The sequence below is a fragment of the Mandrillus leucophaeus genome, unplaced genomic scaffold (genome assembly GCF_000951045.1).
Source record: "Mandrillus leucophaeus isolate KB7577 unplaced genomic scaffold, Mleu.le_1.0 Scaffold462, whole genome shotgun sequence".
Classification (NCBI taxonomy): domain Eukaryota; kingdom Metazoa; phylum Chordata; class Mammalia; order Primates; family Cercopithecidae; genus Mandrillus; species Mandrillus leucophaeus.
The window spans coordinates 3100582-3125353 of NW_012104943.1; the positions used below are offsets into that span (position 1 = coordinate 3100582).

Genomic DNA, 24772 nt, shown 5'->3' on the forward strand with positions numbered 1-24772 from the left:
TTGCAGTGAGCCAACACAGTGCCACTGCACTCCAGCGTTGGCGACAGAGTGAAACTCTGTCTAAAAAAAAAAAAAAAAAAAAAAAAACCAAAACCAAAACCAAACAAAAAACAAACAAGGTGAAAACCTAGTGGTGACAACTGAATTTGGTGTGGGAAGGTTGGCGACACAGTGGGAATGTCAGCATTGTGCTTCTGTGGGGCCCAGATTGTCCTCAGAATAGTAATAATAAGGAGTAGATACTGAACTAAATAGTAGACATCAACCTGCTAGAAATCATGTTGTGGATATTGGTCACAGGTGCTACTATAATGAGTGCTGTTTAGAAACCAGTTTTAAGTTTTGCTTGGAATTTATGTTGTGCTTGAATGTTTTATAACTTGTTTTTCAAAAAGTTAAATAGTGGATTGGGGGAAAGGGGAATGGAGAGTGATTGCTAATGAGCACAGGGCTTCTTTTGGAGGTGATGAAAAAGTTCTGGAATTTGTGTGATGGTTGTACAACTTTGTGAACATAATAAAAATCCCTGAATTTGAATATGAATCATACTTTTAGCTAATGTTTTAATTATCATTTTATGTTCTATTAACCAGATCAAAATCTTGTTTCACTTGATTTTTAGTAGATTTTTTTTCATTTTATTGTTATTTTTGAATAATTCTTTGATTTACTTGGTTCAAAAGGCAAAATACATGAAACATTATTCCTCAAGAAGTTTTACTCCTATGAATATTTATTCTTATTTTCCACCTTTTCTGTCTAAAAGGTAGTGTTCTCTCTATATATGCAAACATTGTTCAGTGCCTTAGATTTTTCACTCAACAATATGACCTGGACATCTTCCCACATTGGAACTTAGAGAACTTCCTAGTCCTTGGATTTGCAGTTGCATGGTATTCCACTAGTGGAAGTAAGACAACTTATTGAATCAGTCCCCTGAATCATCTGATTTTTAAAATATGAAGATATAATTAAATAGAATTTTGAAATGTCAGTGGATAAAGAATAATCACTCAACTTACATGTACATCTGGTTTGAAATATTTTGGCTTATGGAATGATCAGAGAAAAGGAATTTGTTACTTATAGGCTCCAAAATAATAATTTATAAAAGAAATCCTATAAAAACTAATTTTGAACCAAAATGCATAGCAATTATAGAAAAGAAAAAATCAATGTGCATAGAGCAATTATGTTCTAATATTTTAAACGAGGATATGTTTCTTATTAAAGTTTATTAAAGCTCAAATTATGTAATGGTGGCTATTCTGTAACTTTACATTTAAAAGTAAAATAACTAAAGCCTTTTGTGATAGCAAATTAATTTTTTGAAATTTTATTCATTTATCCTTGGTTGATGTTAAGATTTCAAAAACAAAAGCAACATACTTTCATTGATTGTAGCAAAGCAGAAACATAATTAAATATCAGATTAAAACTCAAACCATGAAAAATGATCTAATGTTTTCCTTTCACATTTATTAGGAAAACAATCAAAAGCCTTTTCTGATATTAAATTTATTTTTTGAAGTCTTACTCAAAGGAATCCTAGATTAATCATAGATTTTAAAATCCGCCCATTCGTGCCTGGGGCTGAGGTCCTCCCTTGCCTAGGCAGAGGTGGGAGCTTAGTGGGGCTGCTGCAGCCCTGCTTCCTCCTCCCCATTTCTATGCTCCTGGGACCGGGTCTGCACTGGTAGGTGCTAGAGCCAGGAGAGACTTTTGAGATAATGTACAATCTCCTCATTTTATGTATGAGGAAACTGGGGCTTAGGGAAGAAAATGAAGTTGTCCAGGGTCACTCAACTAGTGGTAATGCCAGAACCAAGGTGAAGATGTTTGGAGGTGTCGGGGCTGTGGGGACCACATTGCTCCAAGCCAACGATGGTACAGGACTGTCAATGAAGCCTGGCACAGCTGTTGCTTCCGGTGTTCAGAATGCCAGGATTCCCTCACCAGGTGGTTCTACGAGAAGGATGGGAAGCTGTACTGTCACAGGACTACTGGGAGATGTTTGGGGAGTTCTGTCATGGGTGCTCCCTGCTGATGACAGGGCCTATTATAGTGGCTGGAGATGTTACAGTAGGTGGTTAATCAGACATGAGCAGGGCAGGAGAGGGCTCCTCCACACCAGGAATGTCAGGCGACCATTAGGTGATGGTCAGGCAGTTGTTAACCATCTCTCTAAAATAATAATTGGTTGCGGCTCATACCAGAGAAAGGCAGTCTCCCAAAACATTAAAAAAAAAAAAAAAAAAAAAAAAAAAAACCCTGAAACTGGTGATCAGCAGCTTCCTGATAAGATCTCAGGAGCAGGGTGAGTGGGCTCAAGCATGTGCACTAAGAGGTAAAATGATGGAGTTTAACTGGTCTATGACCTTCCTCTAGGAATGCTCAACTAGTAAGGGGAAAGCACCTCAAGTGAGCATATGCACAACTTCAGTAAACACACTGCGCATGCAGCCCCTCCCAAGTGCTAGCAGGCCACTGCGCATGCAGACAGCCCACCCCAAGGGAAGAATCAGGGGAGACAAGATGCAGACCCCAGAAGAATGCTAACATATAAAACCCCAAGTCAAAGGTCAAACTGCACACTTGATCTCTGAAGTCTCCTGCTTGGCCCTCTTCCAAGTGTGCTTTACTTCCTTTCATTCCTGCTCTAAAGCTTTTTAATAAACTTTCTTTCCTGCTCTGAAACTTGCCTTGGTCTCTCACTGTCTTATGCCCCTCAGTGAAATTATTTCTTCTGAGGAGGCAAGAATTGAGGTTGCTGCAGACCCATGCAGATTTGCTGCTGCGAATAGGGAGTTCAAGTACCATCCAGAATGCTTTGCCTGTATGAGCTATAAGGTGACCATTGAGGATGGGGATGCATATGCCCTGGTGCTGTGTGTCACCCTATACTGTGGAAAGTACCACAATGAGGTAGTGCTGGCACCCATATTTGAGAGACTCTCCACAGAGTCCATTCAGGACCAGCTGCCCTACTCTGTCATGCTCGTGTCCATGCTGGCCACCACAGAGGGCAGGCAGAGCTTCTCCGTGTCCGTGGAGAATGCCTGCTCCAACTACATTACCACCATGCAAGTAAAAGAGGTCAAACAGATGCACATCAGTCCAAACAGCCACAATGCCATCCACCCCAGGGACCACATCCTGGAGATCAGTGGAACCCCCATCCACACACTCCAAGTAGAGGAGTTGGAGGATGCAATTAACCAGATGAGCCAGACACTTCTGCTGTTGATTGAACATGACCCCGTCTCCCGGTGCCCAGCCCAGCTGCGGCTGGATGCCTGGCTCTCTCCTCACATGCAGAATGCTGGACACCCTCACGCCCTCATCACCCTGGACACCAAGGATAATCCAGAGGGGATGCTGAGAAGATGCTCCCTGAGACTCAGTAACAGCATCTCCAAGTCCCCTAGCCCTAGCTCCCCAAAGGAGCCCCTGCTGCTCAGCTGTGACGTCAGCCACTGGGAATCCCTTTGTTGTTCTAGCACTTATTCAAAGCAGATCTTCCGGTCTTGTGACCTGATCCACGGGGAGGTCCTGGGGAAGGGCTTCTTTGGGCAGTCTATCAAAGTGACACACAAAGCCACAGGCAAAGTGGTGGTCATGAAGGAGTTAATGAGATGTGATGAGGAGAACCAGAAGACTTTTCTGACTGAAGTGAAAGTGACGTGAAGCCTGGACCACCCCAATGTGCTCAAGTTCATTGGCGTGCTGTAAAAGGACAAGAAGCTGAACTTGCTGAGAGGACATTGAGGGGGGCACACTGAAGGACTTTCTGCAAAGTGTGAACCCATTCCCCTGGCAGCAGGAAGTCAGCTTGGCCAAAGGCATTGCCTCCAGAATGGCCACCAGCAAGAAATGTAATTTGCATAAGAACAACTTCAAGAAGTGCTACACGGTGGTAGGAAACCTCTACTGGGTGACACCTGAGATGCTGAATAGAAAGAGCTATGATGAAATGTGGATGTCTTGTCTTTTGGGGTCATTCTCTGTGAGACCATTGGGCAGATGTATGAAGATCCTGATTTCCTTCCCCAAACACTGGACTTTGGCCTCAGCATGATGCTTTTCTGGGAGAAGTTTGTCCCCACAGACTGCCCTCCAACCTTCTTCCCCCTGGCCATGACCTGCTGCAGACTGGAGCCCAAGAGCAGACTGGCAGTCTCCAAACTGGAGGACTCCCTGTACCTGGTGGAGCTGGGCATCCCGCTGCCTGTAGGGCTGGAGGAGTTGGGCCACACTGTGAGCATGCAGTACGGCCTGATCCAAGACTCACCCCACTAGCCCTGGCCCAGCCCCCTGCAGGGGGGTGTTCCACAGCCAGCATTGCTCTTCTGTACCCCATCCCTGCTGTGAGCAGGGTTTTTCGGGCTTCGTGTGGATTGGCAGCTCATTTAGAAGCAGAACAAGCCAGCAGGGTGCGGTGGCTCACACCTGTAATCCCAGCACTTTGGGAGGCCAAGGCATGTGGATCACCTGAGTTCAGGAGTTCGAGACCACCCTGACCAATATGGAGAAACCCCATCTCTACTAAAAATACAAAAAATTACCCGGGCGTGGTGACGCATGCCTGTAATCCCAGCTACTCGGGAGGCTGAAGCAGGACAGTTGCTTGAACCCAGGAGGCGGAGGTTGCGGTGAGCCGAGATCGCACCATTGCACTCCAGCCTGGGCAACAAGAACAAAACTCCATCTCAAAACAAAAACAAAAAAGAAGCAGAACAAGCCATCTCTTTTATCTCCCCAGGAGACGAGTGGATGCACCACCAGGAAAATGTATTTCCGTAGGTTTGAGGGCCTGGTTACTCTCTGCAAATCCAGCACTCACCTGAAAGCTGTGAAGAAGACAAAAAAAAAAAAAAAAAAAAGCCCGGCCTTTGGGCCAGGAGGAAATCTGTTACTCAGATCCACCCAGGAGCTTCCAGGTCACGCTGATTAGTGTAATACATTACACTTGCTAGGCAGGATCCCAGGGTGAACCTGCCTGTGAACTCTGAAGTCTGTAGTCCAGCTGGGTGCAGGAGGCCTTCAAGTGGAAGTGTGGACAAAGGAAAGACTGGTGACCAGAAGGCACTCAAAGGGTGTGAAAAGACAGTGGTGCTCCCCACTTCCTCTCCAGGTCCTGCTCTTCCTGGAGCAGAGCTTGAGGGAGTAGGTTTTGAAGAGTCTTGGTGTATGGCACAACTGGCCAGGAGTCAGGAAAAGGGCTGGCTTCTGTTCACCTGCCGGAGGGTGACTCTAGCCAGCCAGGCACAACATCCATGCGAGGGGAAGCTTCTACCTCATGTTTTCAAACCTAACTACCAGAGACTGGCTGAGAACTTATGGACAACAACCTGTCTGTTTGCAACAGTCACTTTCAAGCAGAGGAAGAGGCTGGGGGACTGGAAAGAAAGAGGCCCTGCCCTCTGGAAAGCCCAGCTCCTGGCTTTTGCTACTTATACCCTGGTGGACTCCTCAGTCAGAAGCCTAAGACATTTTGCCTAGAGCTAGATGGGTTCTGGAGGGCAGTGTGGCTTGTCACAGGCCTAGGGGCTCAGGTAGGGGAGTGGGACTCTCAGCAATCTCTTGGCCTTGGCCTTGTGGCAGCCACTGTTCACCCTTCAACATGCCTGGTTTAGGCAGCAGCTTGGGCTAGGAAGAGGTGGTGACAGAGTCCCAAAGCTGAGATGCTGAGAGAGATACCTCCCCAAGTTGGGCCAGCTGACTTCTACTTCCCGCATTGGCTGTCCCACCTCACTAGCTCCTGACTGCAGCTGTCTGAGCCACAGCTGCGGGTACTGGAAAGCCCTGAAGTGGCCCTCCACCTTGGCTCCCAGAGCTGCAGGGACTCTTTGGCTCAACTAGATTTGCATCCTCCTAACTGTGAGCTTACAGCATATTTAACAAATTGAGAATAGGTTTGGGGTATTAATGCAATGTGTGGCCGTTGTATTGGAGTGGTGTCTGTGGCACGGGATTGATCCAGGAAAGTGGTTGCTGTAAATATTATCTTGTCATTACATCTATTGGGTGGTATGTGAAATGTCGTACATAGACTTGATGAACTGTGGGATCAAATGTCATCTCTGGCCAGAGTTTCCTTGCTATACAGACTATACTTACACGTGAAGTTTGCAAGCTTGCTGTAGGGTTAAGCCTGGACTCCCAGCAGCAGCTCAGTTTAGTATTGTGCGGCTGGTTGTGCCTCAGCTGTCCCCAATAAGTGTGGGAGTGGTGGGTCTGAACTGGGTCATTGATCAGACACAGTAAATTAAGCAGTTAGTATAACAAGCAATTTTTTAAAATCCAGGATTTTTTAAACAAGGGGAACAGTTTTGCATGCATTTGTGCATTGCAGTGAGGTTGAGATATACATGTCAACTTTTGAAAACGAGCCAAGAGATTATAAATCAGCATATGAGACTCTTCCTATTCATCTTATTAAAGTACTGACTTTGTTATCATTTACACATTTAGAAATTGTATCCTGCTGTGCAGAAAAGGACAAAATGTGGGGGCAAGTATTAAATTAGACAATATGCCAGGAAGAACAATCAATTATTTGTTAGGTACCTATTAATTATTTGTCCAAGCGAAAACTGGTTTCTGAGACTGTTATCTGTAATAAAATACATTTCCCAATGAGGCAGTGAGGGAGATGATCATAGGTGGATCTTTGCCAATCCTGTGTCTGTTCATTGTTTTGCATGTATTATACCCTGGGAGGTCTTGAGGACCAAACATGGAATGTATGACTTTTAAAATATGTCTGGCCAGGCATGGTTGCACATGCCTGTAATTCCAGCACTTTGGGAGGCTCAGGCGGGCAGATCACCTGAGGTCAGGAGTTTGAGATCAGCCTGGCCCACATGGTGAAACCCCATCTCTCCTGAAAATACAAAAATTAGCCAGGCATGGTGGTGGATGCCTGTAATCCCAGCTATTCAGGAGGCTGAGGAAGGAGAATTACTTGAACCTGGGAGGCAGAGGTTGCAGTGAGCTGACATTGCGCCACTGCACTCCAGCCTAGGTGACAGAGTGAGACTCTGTCTCAAAAAATAAATACACAAAAATTCAATATGTCTGGTGATAATTTAAAATATCAAAATCATCCCATTTAAAAATCAAGCATGATTTTTCAAGGAAATTAATTTTGCTACTTTTCCATTCATGGCACAGGGAGTTGTTTTTGAGAAGTGTTTATTCTTCAACTTGCCCCTTGAAAGTAAATTTATTTTCTTTCCCCGGTCTATATAGGGCAACACCAATCATAAGACAATTCCTCTTTTATTGCTCTCTTAACATTCTCCAGCTCACAGGAAACTTCCTCTTCAGGCTTTTATCACTGTACTTCTAAATGTCAATTAGTGAGTTTTATCTGTTATTCCATTAATGTCTTTTAAAAGTCTATTATATGAAAATCCCTGTGCAACTTGTTATTTGAGAAGCAAAGGCAAAAAAAAGTCACTTAGTGGATATAGTATGACAAAATAGAAACACACAAAGATATAAATAACAAATCTATAATATGAAATACAGCAATATGAGAGGAGAAGGATAATGCAGGCAGATCATAGTTGATTTCTGGGCACATAGGGTCTCCAGACACGAAAGGGGTGCAGACAACAAAGTGCACATGGATGGAGTAATTTGTGTGGCTTCACAGGAGGGGAAGACCTCAACAGGACATGGGACAGCATTTGAGTGGGCAGAGGGAAGAAGATCAGCACTCACTAAGAAACCTTGGCGGTAAAGAAGTCCCCCTATTTAGGAATCAATGACAAGGTGAATGTGGCTGGCATCAAAAACTAAAGGAGAGGACTAGCAAGCCTGGAAAACTGAAGTTGCATTCAGCCCATAGAAGGTCTTGCATGTGAGAATAAGGAAGAATTTGGAGTTTACCTTCTTTCTGTTAGATGATTTATTCATCATCAAGTGTTTATGGAGTACCAGGAACAGTCCCAGGAACTGATAATGCAGTGATGATTAAGATACTCAAAGTCCTTGCAGCTCTGGAACCTTCATTGTAGAAGGGAGGAAGACAGAAAATCAACCGGAAAACAAATTAACAAGATCATTCAGGCCGGGTGTGGTGACTCACACCTGTAATCCAAGCACTTTGGGACGCCAAGGCAGGAGGATGGCTTGAGTTCAGGAGTTGGAGACTAGCCTGGGCAACATAATTACCCATAGAGACCCCATCTCTATGAAAAATTAAAAACAAAACAAAACAAAACAAAAACTAGCCCACTGTGGTGGCACACGGTTGTAGTCCCAGCTACTTGGGAGGTTGAGGTAGGAGGATGCCTTGAGCCTAGGAGGTAGAGGCTGCAGTGAGCAGAGATCATGCCACTACACTCCAGCCTGGGCAACAGAGCAAGTCTCTGTCTCAAATAAATAAATAAATAAATAAATAAATAAATAAATAAAAATAAGATCAAGATAATAACAATTGTGGTAAAAATAATGAAATAAGATCGTGAGAAAGAGGATGACTGGGGCTAGGGATAAATTTTTATTTTTAATTTTAATTTTAATTTTTATTTTTTGAGACAGAGTCTTGCTCTGTCACCCAGGCTGGAGTGCAGTGGTGCGATCTGGCTCACTGCAACTTCCGCCTCCTGGGGATTCAAGCGATTCTCCTGCCTCAGGCTCCCAAGTAGCTAGGACTACAGGCATGCACCACTGTACTCAGCTAATTTTTGGAATTTTAGTAGAGATGGGGTTTCACCATGTTGGCCAGGCTGGTCTCAAACTCCTGGCCTCAAATGATCTGCCTGCCTTGGCCTCCCAAAGTGCTGGGATTACAGGCGTGAGCCACTGTGCCTGGCCTGATCATTTTTTCAAAGCAAGGAAATAACACTATCAAAACAAAGATTTAGAAAGTTACATTTCTTTTTGCTTAATAAACACTCATGCACTAGGGAAAGAACAGGCTTTTGGCTTCCTCTCTTCTTACTTTTATGAAACATTTATTGAGTGGTGCTTTTCTGGGGACAACTCTTTCACTTAGTTTTCTAAATTAATTCGGGGGATCTCTAAGAATAGAAACTTTTGATCCAAATAGAAAAGTGAGAAGTCCGAGACAAGTTAGCACCTACCCAGTGTAGGTCGGCAAGTTTCTCTTTTGGCTTTTGCTAATGATGATGTTGCTGAAGGAGCCAGGTTTTTCAGAAAAAGGCAGGGAATGTTGGGTCTGCCCTTGATCCATACAGTGTCAGTGACCGTCCACTACAACTGGATCCAGATGTTCCCTCACAATCACTTCCACTGAACATTATCATTCTTAAAGGAAAAATATAAATATGCCCTAATATCTATTAATTTGAATCCATGTTTTCACGGGTTATATGAATCACCACCATTTTAGGCAGTTCAGATTTGCCCAATTGAGGCCTCCTAACCAGATGTGCTATGCTAAGCCAACAACAGTCAGCAGAACTGCCTATGAATATGAACAAAAATGAGTGTTTCAGATAAGAAGTGATCTCCCAGACTTCATGCCAGAAAACAACTGTGTGAGTTTAGAGTTCTGGCTGGGGATTTCTGAAGCAAGCCAATTTCATAATGTTGGTTGCTTCTTTATCCTTAACAGCTTTATTTTTTCATCTGAATTAAGTGTGTGCCTGTAATTTGCCATTCAAAATGTAAACTCCCTTCTCCCCCATGTTTTCCCATCTTGTTCTCTTCCCACCCCCACCAGGACTTTGATCTCCCTAATCTCCTAAATTCCTCCCAGAGATACAGACTTGAGCAGTTCATTCTCTTGGTCCTTCACCATTAAAGCATAGCTTCCCTCCCTTCAAAAGTCTTACTCACTTTCCACCTTCTTTCAACATGCAGCCAGAAAGTCCATGTAGTAGAGCAGAAAGAGGTGGGCTTTGAAGTCAGCAAGACCTGGGTTTGAAAAGCAGCTCTGCCTGAATGGCTCTGGGAATCACTTCATGTTTTAAAGCCCCACTTCTTCACCTATGCAGTGTGCTTGACGGACAAAGTAAATGCTTACCGTATCTGAGGTTTAAAGGAAATAATTAATATAAACTATAGCTAATACATATATGTATAAGTGCCTGCAATATAGAAGGTGATATACAAGCAAATGTTTGAAATTGAGCCCCCTGTTTCCCCCTTTTTTCCAGTAATTGCATGTTTGGAAAATTACTGTTATTCTATATATGTGTACATAGAGTGTATTTTTCTCTGTGTCTCCATAATGTTTTAGAACTATGATTTTCAAATTTTAACATGCATGCAAATCACTTGGTGATCTCAGTTTTTCTGATTCAGGAAGTCTAAGTTTGGCCTGAGATTCTGCATTTCTAACAAGCTTCCAGGTGACATTGAGGCTGCTGGTTCAAGGACCATGCTTTAAATGGCAATGTCGTAGAAGGAAAGTTCACAGATGTGGTGTTAGGAATGTATTCAGCTGCATGTAACAGAACACCAGCTAACAGTGTCTTATCAGGATTTGTTCTCATGCATTAAGAATCTAGAGGAGGTAGATGGCTACTAGCATTGGTTTTGTGTGGCACCATGATATCAAGCCTAGCATGACTGTGATACTCTTGCTTTTCCCTCAGGCTTGTTGGTGAATGGCCATAAAACTGGATGCTACAGTTTCAGACTTCATGTTCACATTTCAAGGTAGTGAGAAGAGACATATCCCATGCCAGCTGTTCACTTCTATCTGGAGAGCAAAAGTTTTTCAGAACCTCCTGAAAGCTTTGGCTTATGTTATAATGATCATCTTAGTGTCACATGGCCAATCCACACTCCAAGACAGAGAAAGTGAGCCTTCTGAGAAGAAAGAGTGGGTACTGAATAGGCAACTAGCAGAGACTACTCTATTTAGGTTCCTCCTACCTTTGTTAAATAACTTCTATGTAACTTTCCTCTGATACCTGATCTTTTCATACATACTCAGAAGATACTTGGTAACCCTTTGAAGGTTTACGTAGCTGCCCCAGTAGAGGAATTGCTTTTCTCAGCTCTTATATATCATACAAGTCTAATATGATATTTATTAATACACAAAGTATAATTGTGAGTTAATAAAGTCAGCTTTCAATTCCTTAAGAAAATGCTCAGATTCTTACTGAACACAGACCACGTCACTCACTTAAATAATTTGGGCTCAAATTAAATACTTTAATTTATATTCAAATTAGCGCTCAGTGAAGGAATTAGATGTCAAGAATAATAGGTCAAAGGGAACATGGGAATGTTAATCCCCTGTCTATAAATAGAAGACTAGTGATACACAGATCAAAATTAAGTTCAAACAGCATGCCTAAAATAGACTTTTGCAAATGATGCTTCTAAGGAGGAATTATTTCAGTGAAAATAACTCTAGCTCCTATTTTAAGAAATCTTGGATGTTACAATAATGTATTTAACTCATGGCAAATAAATTAGTGGATGTCAAATAAAATTATTACGCAAATAATAATTCATAACACGAAAAAGACAAGCAGATTTACTTTGTAAGAAAGTTGAACACTCTACGGAAATGGGGAAGAGAAACAAAATTCATACCTCATACTGTCAAATTAGAGGTCAATAATAAAATCAGATTTCAATAATTTGAGACTATATTGACATTTCCACCAACTTTATGAATCAGTCAGTTAATATACATGGGAACTTTAGTCTATTAGAGGCTATAAATAAAAATATTAAGTCAACATAATTACTCTTGTGCCCCAGGGATGGTATGAATCCCCCACCCCACAAAAAAGACATTTCCAGAGTTGATGTGCAAAGACATGACTTTGATTTTAAAGACCTTTTCAGCTGTTTGACTTCAGACTATTCCTTTGCCCTGATGGCAATGTTGACCACGTATAATTGCTCTGATGATTAAGTGAGAGGATGTAGGGAAGGTGTCAGGCATGTAGTAGGCTCTTGAAAACTTCCTTCTTTCATGTTCTGTACCATTTAGGGAGCTCACACTCTGTTTTCTGTTGTTGCTTGGTTTTCCGATATTAGAATATTAGAAAGGTGCTTGGAGAGAAAGCATATTAGGGAAGACCACGATATCTTAACAAGATGATTCCATTACTTTAAAGGATTGTTAAGTCCTCAGGATATCTAAGATAAAGACTAAAATAACATCTAAAGGCAAATGTAAATTATTTGACAATTTTCCACTGTTTCACCATTTGGAAGTCTCAACCTTTAGCAAACTTTGTGTGGTACAGATTATTAAGAACTGATGAATTCCATAGACCAGATTAGGCTTAATAATAGCTTGTTTTGCTTCATACTTTAAGTAACTTTTTTTAAAAAAAATCACATCAATTAGTGTCTGAATTTAAGAAGTCTTACAGCAGACAGAACTTGGGCAGCAAAGATCATTTCCAATGAAAGTGGGTATACCAACACTGCAGAAATGAGAAGCAACTTCCTACTTGATGTTTTGGTTCCAAAATGGCACATTCACTATTATAGCAATATCACATTAGACTGATCTCTTCTTCTACAATATAGTGATCATATTTGCTAATTGTTCCTGAGGTTATAAAAGTAATTGGTTATATTCCTGATGCAGGATCAGAGGAGGCAGGAAGTGGAGGTAGGAGATGCCCATTAAGCACTGTGAGCATGTGATCAAGGCTTTGGTGCTTTTCAGGGACTTAAAAATCTTCAAGACTTGAAATCAAATTTATGGGCTTAAAAATACAAAGTGAGAACTGTAAAATGTAAATAAATGTTTAATTAAATGTATACAAAGCCTAACATTATATCAACTTCCCTAATTAATAAATTTAGTATCTATAAACATTTCACTACATTTAAAACCATATATAAGTCATATTTTGTCACTTTGTGAGAGTTGGTGTGTATGCATAGTAACTACTGAGAAATTATAACCAATTCATAAGTCAAAAGTTACTTGTAGCCAAATATCATAAAACACAATTATAAAATCCTGAACTTTTTTTTTTTACAATAATGAATTATGCTTCCTGTGGGATCGGGGTTTGTTTTAATATGTTTTATTTATTTATTTATTTATTTTTATTTTTTTGAGATGGAGTCTCACTGTGTTGCCCAGGCTGGAGTGCAGTGGTGTGATCTTGTCTGCCTCCTGGGTTCAAGTGATTCTCCTGCCTCAGCCTCCCTAGTAGTTGGGACCACAGGCATGTGCCACCACACCCGGCTAATTTTTGTATTTTTAGTAGAAATGGGGTTTCACATGTTGGCCAGGCTGGTCTTGAACTCCTGACCTCAGGTGATCCACCCACCTCAGCCTCCCAAAGTGCTGGGATTACAGGCATGAGCTACTGAGTCCAGACTAGTATATTTTATATAATGTGGAAGAGAGATTCTAAAAGTAAGAGAGCATAGGGCTACAGTATGTTTAGACCAGCGCTGCAGACATATTAAAAAGTATGAGTTAGTGAGCACTCATCCTATAGAAATCCTGTAATCAAATAAGATCAGTATTTGGTATGTAATTATTGCAGTTATTTGTAGAAAAATATCTCTAAGTTTTATGCTTTAATGAAAAATTTATCTTTAGAATCCATCTCTTTAAAATCCATCTCTCATCTCTCTTGTCCTCTGTCCAAAGTCCCTACTGATTCTATATTTTAAGACTTTTGAAATATAAAATTCTAGGCTTGGTTTTCATGGAGCATCATAATCTATTCCTAATCGACCCAGTTCTCTACACCTACCAGACTAATACTTTGTCCTTCAGACATCAACATTGTCCTTTCCCATTGTCCTTCTAAATATATCCTTCACCTGGAATGATATTCTTTATCCTTAATCCTCATTCATTCGTAAGTTCATTTTGTGTTTATGGAGCCTACTATGTGCCAAGCAGTGCTCTAGGTTTTGGGAATGCAAAGGTGAATGAAACATAGTCTCTGCGTCAGAGAACTAATAATCGTTTACCTTGCCACTTAGACTGTGGTCTTTGAACCGGCATCCCCAGCATCAGCATCACCTTGTAGAAATGCAAAATCTCAAGTCTCACCCTTTTCTGAACATCTACAGTACAGTCTTCTACCACTAGTTTAGCCCTTAATCGTACTTAATCCTTGACCTTTCTCTTGTTCGCTGTTGTTTTGGGCATGAAATGCTCTTCTTCTCAAATGGAGTTTCCATTGGCTAAGAGCAGGAGTAGAGACTTCTTACACTTCTGTACCCCATGAAAGCAATCGACATTTACTGAGTCTATACAATTAGGAAATACTTTTGCTTCATCCGTTTAACAAAACTACTAATATAAAATAGGCTTTGCCTGCTGAAAAGTCTAGGGAATATACTAGTGGATAACATTCATGTAACATCCTCAAAAAAAGAGACTAGATTGGGACTACCTATCCATCTGAATGAAAATGAATTGAAGTCAGATATTTCTCCATCTACCTAGAATTACTGTCATGCAGATAAGAGCAACTGTTCAATCAGATATACCCCAGACCTGCTGGGGGAAAACTCAAGGAAAGAGAAACAGTGGCCTATGTGTAGATCCCTAATGCCTCATCACACTCCAGGGCAGTGCCCAGCAATCTGGCAGAAACAGGCATCAGACCCTAGGAGAGGAGAAAAATAAAATAGGGAGGAGTCTTAAACAACCCAACGGACAGCAGGAATAAAGAGGGAAGAGGGAAAAGAAAAACAAAAACTTGAACTAAGGCAAGACATAAAATAAGATGGAAAAAATGAAACCAAGCAGTTTTGTAATCACAACAATTGCAACAAAACTCTCTAGTTCAAAAGTGATGATCATAGCCTGAATGTTTTTTAACAAAAACTTCTTGTAAATTGTATCGTTTATGAGAAAAAAACTGAAACAAAGGAGCACAGGAATGTTGAAAGTAAAATGACTGGAAAAGTCATACCAGATACATATTAATCAAAAGGAAGTTGGTATATTTGTGGTACTATTAGACAAAACATACTTTAAGGCAAAATATATCACTAAGAGTAATATACAAATATATTACTAAAAGTTTTATATAAAATATAAAACAAATAACTGGAGAATACATAATATGTTTTTCAAACACACCTAGAACTTTACAAAATCTGACTATATAGCAGAACCTAAAATAATCTCAAAAATGTCAAGAAAAAAAATTAGCATACAGTTCATCCCCTCTGATCACAACTACACTAGAAAACAAGAACAAACAAAACAACGGAAAGCAAAACATACCTCACACTTTTGGAAATTAAGAAAAAAAGCAAATTAAAAAATATGTAGTTCACAGAACAGATAACATTGGAAATTAGAAAACACTTATAATTTAAAAATATTAAAAATAATGCTGGGCAGGATAGCATGCACCTGTAGTCCCAGCTACTTGGGAGGCTGAGGCAGGAAGATCGCTTGAGTCTAGGAGTTTGATGCCAGCCTGGGCAACAACATAGTGAGACCCTGTCTCTAAAAATAAAAAAATGCTACAATCAAATTTTGGGGGTGCAACTAAAGTGGTTGTATTAGTCTGTTCTTACACTGCTAATGGAGACATATGCGAGACTGGGTAATTTATAAAGAAAAGGAGGTTTAATGGACTCACAGTTCCACATGGCTGGGGAGGCCTCACAATCATGGCAGAAGGTGAAGCAGGAGCAAAGGTGTGTCTTATATGGTGGCAGGCGAGAGAGAACATGTACAGGTGAACTCCCATTTATAAAACCATCAAATCTCATGAGACTTATTCATGTTCATGTGAACAGCATGGGAAAACCTGCCCCCATGATTCAATTATCTCCCACTGGGTCCCTCCCATGACATGTGGGGATTATAGGAGCTACAATTCAAGATGAGATATGGGTAGGGACACAGCCAAACCATATCAGTGGTATTTGACAGGAAGTTTATAGGCTCAAATGCTTCTATTATAAAAGAAGGGTAAAAATAAATTAAACTTCCACATTAAGACATCAGAAAAGAAACACTGAATACACTTGAACAATGTAGAGGGATGAGAATAATAAAGTTAAGAACGTAAATGAAAAGATATAAGAAAATAGATTAAAATAAAAATCAAGTTATTTACTTTAAAAGACTAACAGTGTGACGAGCAACTGACAAAACTCATAAAATAGAGAAGGAGAAAACAAAACAAAAGAAAACATCAATACTATTAGGAATATAAAGACAGAGAGCTACGGATGCACAGAGATTTAAAAGATAATGAGAACCACTGGATTGGAGTGTGACTAGCTCTTCCAGAAAGAAAGACTGGAAGGGACAGTGTATAGCACAGGTACAGTGCTGAAATGATAAGGACAAAGTCTTCTGTTGCTCTCAGTGAAATGGAAAATAAGAACCCTGATATGGTTTGGCTCTGTGTCTCCACCACCCAAATCTCATGTCAAATTGTGATCCCCACGTGTTGAAGAAGGAGCCAAGTGGAAGATGATTAAATCAGGGCAGTGAATTTCCCCCTTGCTGTTCTGGTGATAGTGAGTTGCGTTCTCATGAGATCTGGTTGTTGAAAGTGTGCAATGCTGATCATCACTGACCATCAGAGAAATGCAAATCAAAACCACAATGAGATGCCATCTCACACCAGTTAGAATGGTGATCATTAAAAAGTCAGGAAACAACAGGTGCTAGAGAAGATATGGAGAAATAGGAACAGTTTTACACTGTTGGTGGGATTGTAAACTAGTTCAACCATTGTGAAAGACAGTGTGGCGATTCCTCAAGGATCTAGAACTAGAAATACCATTTGACCCAGCCATCCCATTACTGGGGATATACCCAAAGGATTATAAATCATGCTGCTATAAAGACACATGCACACGTATGTTTATTGCAGCACTATTCACAATAGCAAAGACTTGGAACCAACCCAAATATCCATCAGTGACAGGCTGGATTAAGAAAATGTGGCACATATACACCATGGAATACTATGCAGCTATAGAAAAGGATAAGTTCATGTCCTTTGTAGGGACATGGATGAAGCTGAAAACCATCATTCTCAGCAAACTATTGCAAGGACAAAAAAACAAACACCGCATGTTCTCACTCATAGGTGGGAATTGAACAATGAGATCACTTGAACACAGGATGGGGAACATCACACACTGGGGCCTGTCGTGAGGTGCAGGGAGTGGAGAAGGATAGCATTAGGAGATATACCTAATGTAAATGACGAGCTAATGGGTGCAGCACACCAACATGGCACATGTATACATATGTAACAAACCTGCACATTGTGCACATGTACCCTAGAACTTAAAGTATGATAAATAAATAAATAAATAAATGTGTGTAGCACTTCCTCCTTCACTTTCTCTCTCTCTCTCCTGCCACCATGTGAAGATGTGCTTGCTTCCCTTTGGCCTTCTACCGTGATTGTAAGATTTCTGAGGCCTTCCCAGCCATGCCTCCTGTACAGCATATGTAACTGTGAGTCAATTAAACCTCTTTTCTTTATAAACAAACAGTCTCAGGTAGTTCTTGATAGCACTGTGAGAATGGACAAATACAAACCCCAAATGAGAGTGAAGAGGGCAGGGAGGGAGTTAAAAAACCTGTCCTGTAAAGCACCGTGGTTGATATTTTTTATGCAATCTCACCAGAACCTATTTCTCTAAAAGAAGGTCAAGTATTCCCTTCAACAAAGACTTGGGGGCATTAAACTTACAGAAGCCCTCTTCCAAAATTATGCTTAGTACCACAGTGATAATTCTTTTGAGAATATATTTAATTTTTTGACTCAGATAAAAACCACTTGAGTCAACCCTGATAAGGAAGATGAGTAGAGGAGAAAAACATATATTTTAAACCAAAACAATATATAGCTTTAAAATAAAGAAACAAGCATTATTTCCTTCTCAACTGGCATTGGAAATTCTTTGGATTAAAGGGCTTTCACACATTTTAAGCAAAGAAAGCATAAGGCTAAGAGGGGCACCACCTCTGTAGGCAGTTATGTTGGAGACCTCACTCAGCTAGCAGATTTTTAAAAGAAAATCAAATTGCCTTGCTAATTTAATATCTCTTAGATTGAGGAAACAGATGAATAAACCCATTGACTTAATACTTCATAGATGCTCAATAAATGCTAGCTATTTACCAATGTTTACTATCTTGCATATAATATCTCACATATTAAAGAAAAGTATGGTTCTTATTTTGAAGAGCATATTTCTTTTGAAAAGTGTTTTAAATTTTGGACCCAAGCATTTTAAACTTTGGAGCCAAGAATTTTAAATTTTCGTAGTGCATGCCTGTAGTTCCAGCTATTCAGGAGGGTGATGTGGGAGGATCACTTGAGCCCAGGAGTTTGCCTAGGCAACATAGTTTGCCTGGTCAACCTCGTCTGTTAAAACAATTTTTTTAGTTTTAAATTTTATTTTTAACTGACATATAATAATTTTATGTATTTATGGGGTAGAACGTGATGTTTTGATATATGTCTACAGTATTGGAATGGTTAAATTAGGCTAATTAACAGATCCATCATGTCACATACTTATTTTTTTTTTGGTGGTGGAAATATTTAAAATCTACTTTCTTAGCAATTTTGATCTATGCAATGCATCGTTATTTATTAGAGTCACCATTATGTGCAATAGATCACTAAAGCTTATTCCTCCTAACTGAAACTTTGTACCCTTTAATCAACATTTCCCCTTTCCCCATTTATCCCCCATCCTCCAGACTCTTATAACCATCTCTACTTTTATGATGTTTTTAAATTCCACATATAAGTGAGATCATGCAGTATTTGTTTTTCTGCACCTGGCTTTTCTTACTTAGCATAATGTCTTTCAGGTTCATGTTGTCATGAATGACAGGGTTTAACTATTTTTTAAAGGCTGTATAGTATTCTATTGCATATATATGCCACATTTTCTTTTTCCATTCGTCTGATGATGTACACTTTGGTTGCTTCCATATTATAGCTATTGTGAATAGTGCTGCAACAAACAGCACTGTAGATATCTGTTTGACATATTGATTTCAATTACTTTGGATGTATACCCAGAAGTGAGATTATTAGATCACATGGTCATTCTACTTTTACTTTTCTGAGGAACTTTCATATAGTTTTCTGTAGTGACTGTATTAATTTACATTTCCACCAGCAGTGCACACGGTTCTCTTTTCTCCACACCCTCGTCAACTCTTATCTTTCGACATTTTGGAAATAGCCATTCTAACAAGTGTAAGGATACATCATTGTGGTTTTAATTTGCATTTCCCTGATGATCAATGATGTTGAACATTTTCCATATATTTGTATGTCTTCTTTTGAGCCATGTCTATTTAGATCCTTTGTGCAGTTTTTGATTGGGTCATTTGCTTTCTTGCTATTGAGTTGTTCTGAATTCCTTAGGTATTTTGGATATTGACCCCTTATCAGGTATGTAGTTTGCAAATGTTTTCTCCCAGTCTGTGGGTTGTCTCTTCACTCTATTAATTGTTTCCTTTGTTATGCAGAAGCTTTTTTATTTGATGCAACCACAATCCCATTTGTTTATTTTTGCTTTTGTTGCCTCTGTTTTTGGAGTCATATTCAAGAAATCTTTGCCCAGACTAATGCTGTGGAGCATTTCCTCTGTTTTCTTATTGTAGTTTTATAGTTTCAGGTGACACGTTTAAATCCATTTTGAGTTGATTTTTGTATACAGTGTGAGATTAAAAAGCACATTTTTGTTGAGCCATTAAACAAAGATAACAATAGGTTTATTATCCTTATTTTATTAATTAAAATTTAGGATCTGAGTGATATTTAAAGAAATTACACACACCTCTAATAATCATAAAATATTTACCATAGTCCAATAAGATGATCAATCCTTCTGTTTTTATTTTGAATTCTTTCTATGATTGTCTTCCCAGATTAGGGTAACATCTTGTCAATGGGTTGAACTGAGTAGGCTGAAAACTGGAGGTTTAGATTTCCTTATGCTGACAGTAAGCAAGGAATGACGTCAATGGTACTAGAGCCATCAGATTTATCTAGTTCAATTTATATCACTACTGTTGCTTTCCTGATGCTTTACAGTACAAAAATGTTTTCTGCTGTTAGAACATGACTGTGTAAATTAAGTGGCATCAGAAGGCCGTGCACAGAAAGAATGAACAGAATACCACATAACTGTGCTTTTAGTCTAGAAACTGATTTGTCCAACTATTGCATGCACATTGGTAGGATAAACATTTGTATCCTCTCTTCTTCTTTATGCAGCCAATAGCTCAAAGAACAGTGCTTTTCCATTTGAATTTCATCATTTATTGTGTTTATCACTTCCTGGCCCTTTCCCACGGGACAACCACAAACCAATGACTCAAGTTTCAAAAAGCCGCTGAATAGGTCCAAGATAAAGTTACTTTTCTTCTCTAATTCTCTAACTAGCCCCCCTTGCTCCTTGCTTGCTTCTTTTTTTTTTCCACGAGAACAGTGTTGAGCTGTATCATAATATACACACACACATACCACTTTACAACAAAATATTAAAAAGCCATTTGCAACTTGTCCCTACAACTGCCAATTCAGAGAGCACCACTTTTTAATGTTTAGCTCAAAGTCAGGAATTTTTGCATCAAGAAAAATATGCCTTTTGTTGTTGTTGTTGGTCCTGCATAGACAGGCTAATTGGTATCATAAAGCAACAAGATCAATTCAGGTTTCTAAGATCAACTCTGAGGCTTGGGTTCTAGGCCCAACTCATGTTGATCATGTCCCATGAGTAATTTCAACAGCCAACATTCTTTTCCCCTTCGAGATTTTTTCAATTAGTCACTTACATGTCCCCAACATATAGCCACATGTTATAATGGCTAAGTAAGATATGGCTTGCAAATAGTGTAAAGTTCCCAGGCAGAAAGCTAATGAATAAGACATTATCAGTAATAGCTCAAGATAAAACTTCAGCGTAAGTAAATACTTCTGGAAGAGTTCATGGTTTTAACACAGTAGGTTGAACAATTAATGGCTAATTAAAACAATTACAGTTCTCTTTGGATATAAGTAATTTTAGAGTTCTTTTAAAAATTAATTTCTCACATTTTATAAATATTTGCCTTCAGTCTAAACTGTAGGATATACTGACTACAAACTGTATCAAAATAGCAATAATATTTAATAAATCCAGATCCATTGTTTCATATAAAATAATAAGGATTTTACCTATTTTTGTTGGCAGATGGTTGAAACAGGTGAACCTTCCATTTGGTCCCACAAAAGCAGTAAACAGTTTTTCATTAATCAAAGCAGAAAGGGAATTTTGAGGGCAACTCTCCTGCATGGAGCCTACCTTGTCTTCAGGCCCTTGAAATGTAGGCCTCAGGCTGTTATCACATGACGCTCCTCCAACCCCATTCTCTAGGGATGAAATGGGAGTGAGGAAATGTCCAGTAATTCAGAAGGTCTAGGTTATGTTGACCATATATCCCTAGAATCTGGAAGATCACCCAAACACACATGGATAAGTGAGCTGCAACAGATCCAAAGACAAAAGCTGTCACACAACAGCTATGTGGGTTGAACGGGTGGACCATTTCTCTTCCTTTGTTCTCTCCCTCCCTAATTCCCACATAATGGCTGCAGGCTTCTAACAATGGGGGACAGGCATCAGTGTCCATCTGGGAGCTGGAGTCCCTGCTTTGTTTAATGGATTTCATATTTGGAAGGAAAGGGTTCATTTCTGAGATGCAGGCCCTTCTGCTTGCTCCCCTTGCAGCCCTCCCTGGTGACTTGTCAGGATTGTTATCTATGACTTTCTGATAAGGAAACCAGGCCCAGGGGAGTGGAGTGGCCTGTTGGGCCCCACAGCAAGTCCCAGACAGAGCAGGCATTAGGATTTTCTGTCTGACCCTTGGCCTGTTCTCCATCACTGCCTTCCCAAGGGATCCTCAGATGCCAGAAGAGACATCACACCATGAAGACAAATGCTCTGTTGCTCTATAGATCCTGACCCCATTGCTCTAGGTAATCAATCTGGAATGTCCCCTTGTTTAGGCTTTTAATTGCGTTATTTAAACCTAAGATCCACAACTGAGTTACTTATATTCCTCAGGGCATAATACACTATCACCTACAATATCCATTTAAAATTTTCATTATTTTTTCTTTTATTTTCCTCTCATACTACACCACCTTGACAGGTTCAAAACATGTCTTTAGATCTGAATGTGCCCATGAAAAATCCTCATTCCAGGTCTAATATTACCATCTGTTTGGGTAATCTCTTTTCTTTTTTTTTCTTTACTAATTTTCTCTCTCGTTCTGTACCTTGCTTTAGGCTTACACTGTAACATAGTTAATATATATCTTTGATAAGAAGGTCGCCTGAAAAAGCATTCATTGTTATTTTTATCTTTATATTTCTGATCTCTAATTTATATAAATACTGTTATAGTCTAGATCTCATTCTGTTTCTTACTATTTTCCTTATTTTAAAGATAGGTCTAACTTTATGTACTTTATTGCATTACTTCTGATTACTTCTTTGTTTTCCATCTTACACTTTTACTACATTTTATTAATTTGATGGATGACTTTCATTTCGGGATTTTTAATTCATTTTGAGGTTACTTTTTCACAATCATTTGGGATAGTGATCCAAAGTATTTTTCTTCATAAATGGAGCCAATTTCCCCAATATTATCTAGCAAACATTTTTGGCATTAGTTTTGAATGAAGTAAGTCAAGGTACTCTCTCCTCCATTATTTTGAAGAAATTTAAGTTGAAATGAACTTAAAATGCTTCACACAGGATCTTAAACATCATGCTTTATTTCTTGATATAGTTAAGCAGTCCTAAGTCTATAGAATTTAATTAAATAAATATTTATCAAGCCTCTATTCAAAGTAGAATGCTGAATACTAGGAAATCCAGATGAGTTAAAGCTGGTGTTCCTTTTTTACTTTGCAGTCTACTTGGGGAGATACATCCACATTAACAACATAATGTGGAAACCGCAAAAACGATGACATGCACTGAAGGTTATGGGAAGAGGGAAGATTTCATAGAAGTGATGTTTAAGTTGGGCCTTGGTTTTTAAGGAGGTTATATGTCACACCCCCAAAAGAGGAAAGGGCCTGTTTAAGATACCAAGGTAGCCAGTGGCACATGTCTGTAGTCCCAGCTATTCTTGAGGCTGATTGTTTGAACCCAGGAGTCTGAGCCTGGCTTGGGCAACATGATGAAACCCTGTCTCTAAAATAATAATAATAAGATACCAAGGTGTGAAAAGAGAAGATGCCATTAGGAGGATGGAAGGATGTGAGGATGAAATGCCAAGTTGGGGCTAGATTGTGACTGGTTAAGACCACACATGCTTCTGAGAGCTGGTGATGGGTCCTTGTGATACTTAACTGAGAGTATGTCATGATTAAGTTTGAATTTTTGATGCAAAACTTTAATGGCCAGGTGAATGGAAGAGAAAGAGACTGGTATCAGGGAGAAACATTTAGAAGGCTGTGGCAAGAATAAAGGGTGAGGTGGGAGTACCTGGTCCATGGCAATAGTGATGAAGATGCAAAAGAAGTAAGAGGTTGGAGAGGTATCTAGGGAGTACAGTTAATTTCTAAACCACCAATGACTCAAAAAGTTGAGCAGATTTTGATGGATTGAGATTTTGATGTTCTATTTCGATTTTGTTTAACATGGCCATGACCCAAGAAAAAGTAGTGCTATGTTTAAAAAGTGTAGTTGTGTATGTATGCTAGGAGATAGAATTGAGGAAAATAACTTCTCTTTGGTTTAGGAAAACACTTCATGAGGCTTTGTGCTCTGCAAAGGTCATATCTCTGGACCTAGTCGCAGATCAGGGGTTTGAGGAAGATGGAGCTACCTGCTTTGCACCATGGGAGAGATGAAGTTGAAGTCTTAGAACTGAGGGAAGAGGAGAGAGGCAATACATTGAGAGGCTGAAGCCTGAGAAAAGAGTTGGTAAGAGATTCCTCCAGGCCGGGCGCGGTGGCTCAAGCCTGTAATCCCAGCACTTTGGGAGGCCGAGATGGGCGGATCACGAGGTCAGGAGATCGAGACCATCCTGGCTAACACAGTGAAACCCCGTCTCTACTAAAAAATACAAAAAAATAGCCGGGCGAGGTGGCGGGCCCCTGTAGTCCCAGCTACTTGGGAGGCTGAGGCAGGAGAATGGCATGAACCCAGGAGGCGGAGCTTGCAGTGAGCTGAGATCCAGCCACTGCAGACCGGGCGGCAGAGACTCTGTCTCAAAAAAAAAAAAAAAAAAAAAAGAGATTCCTCCATAAGCTATATTCCTCCAGAAGCTATAGCTGAGGAAACCCAGAGGATGTTGATGTCTAATTTTAAGTGATTTCTGGAACTACGTATCAATTTTACTCTTGACTTTTTTTAACCTTTGATAGGCTTTGTTGCATAGTATGGCACTTTTGTTAGTTGCACCTTAACAGTGAAGGAGAGGAGACTGTGTGCATCCAACCTAGACAAAGTGGTTTGATGACATAGGTAGCAAGAAGCCTGGATAAGTAACTGAGGATGGGTGGTGATGGGTAGTTCAGGTGAGGAGCAATAGATATCCACCACTAGGATACAGATGCAGCCAGAACCCGTTAAAAATACTGGAGCAGGCCCAGGCATAGTGAAGTGAAAGAAACACTAGACTTGAGTTAGTTTATTTGGATATTCAAGGACCCAGCAGGTCAGAAGACTGAAGCACTCCAGTTACAAAATAACCAAACTATTTATACCCGAATCTAAGATGCAAAGACTAAACCCAGCTTGGGGTAACTTTCACCAAGTAATATTTTGCATGGCCCCAGTTCCCTCAATAACTGAAGGAGATGGGTAATAC

General features: G+C 39.9%; 1 pseudogene; it reads left to right on the plus strand.

Annotated features, from left to right (window-relative positions):
* Window positions 1–1837: 1837 nt before the first annotated feature.
* Window positions 1838–4299, plus strand: LOC105550047 (annotated as a pseudogene).
* Window positions 4300–24772: the final 20473 nt, after the last annotated feature.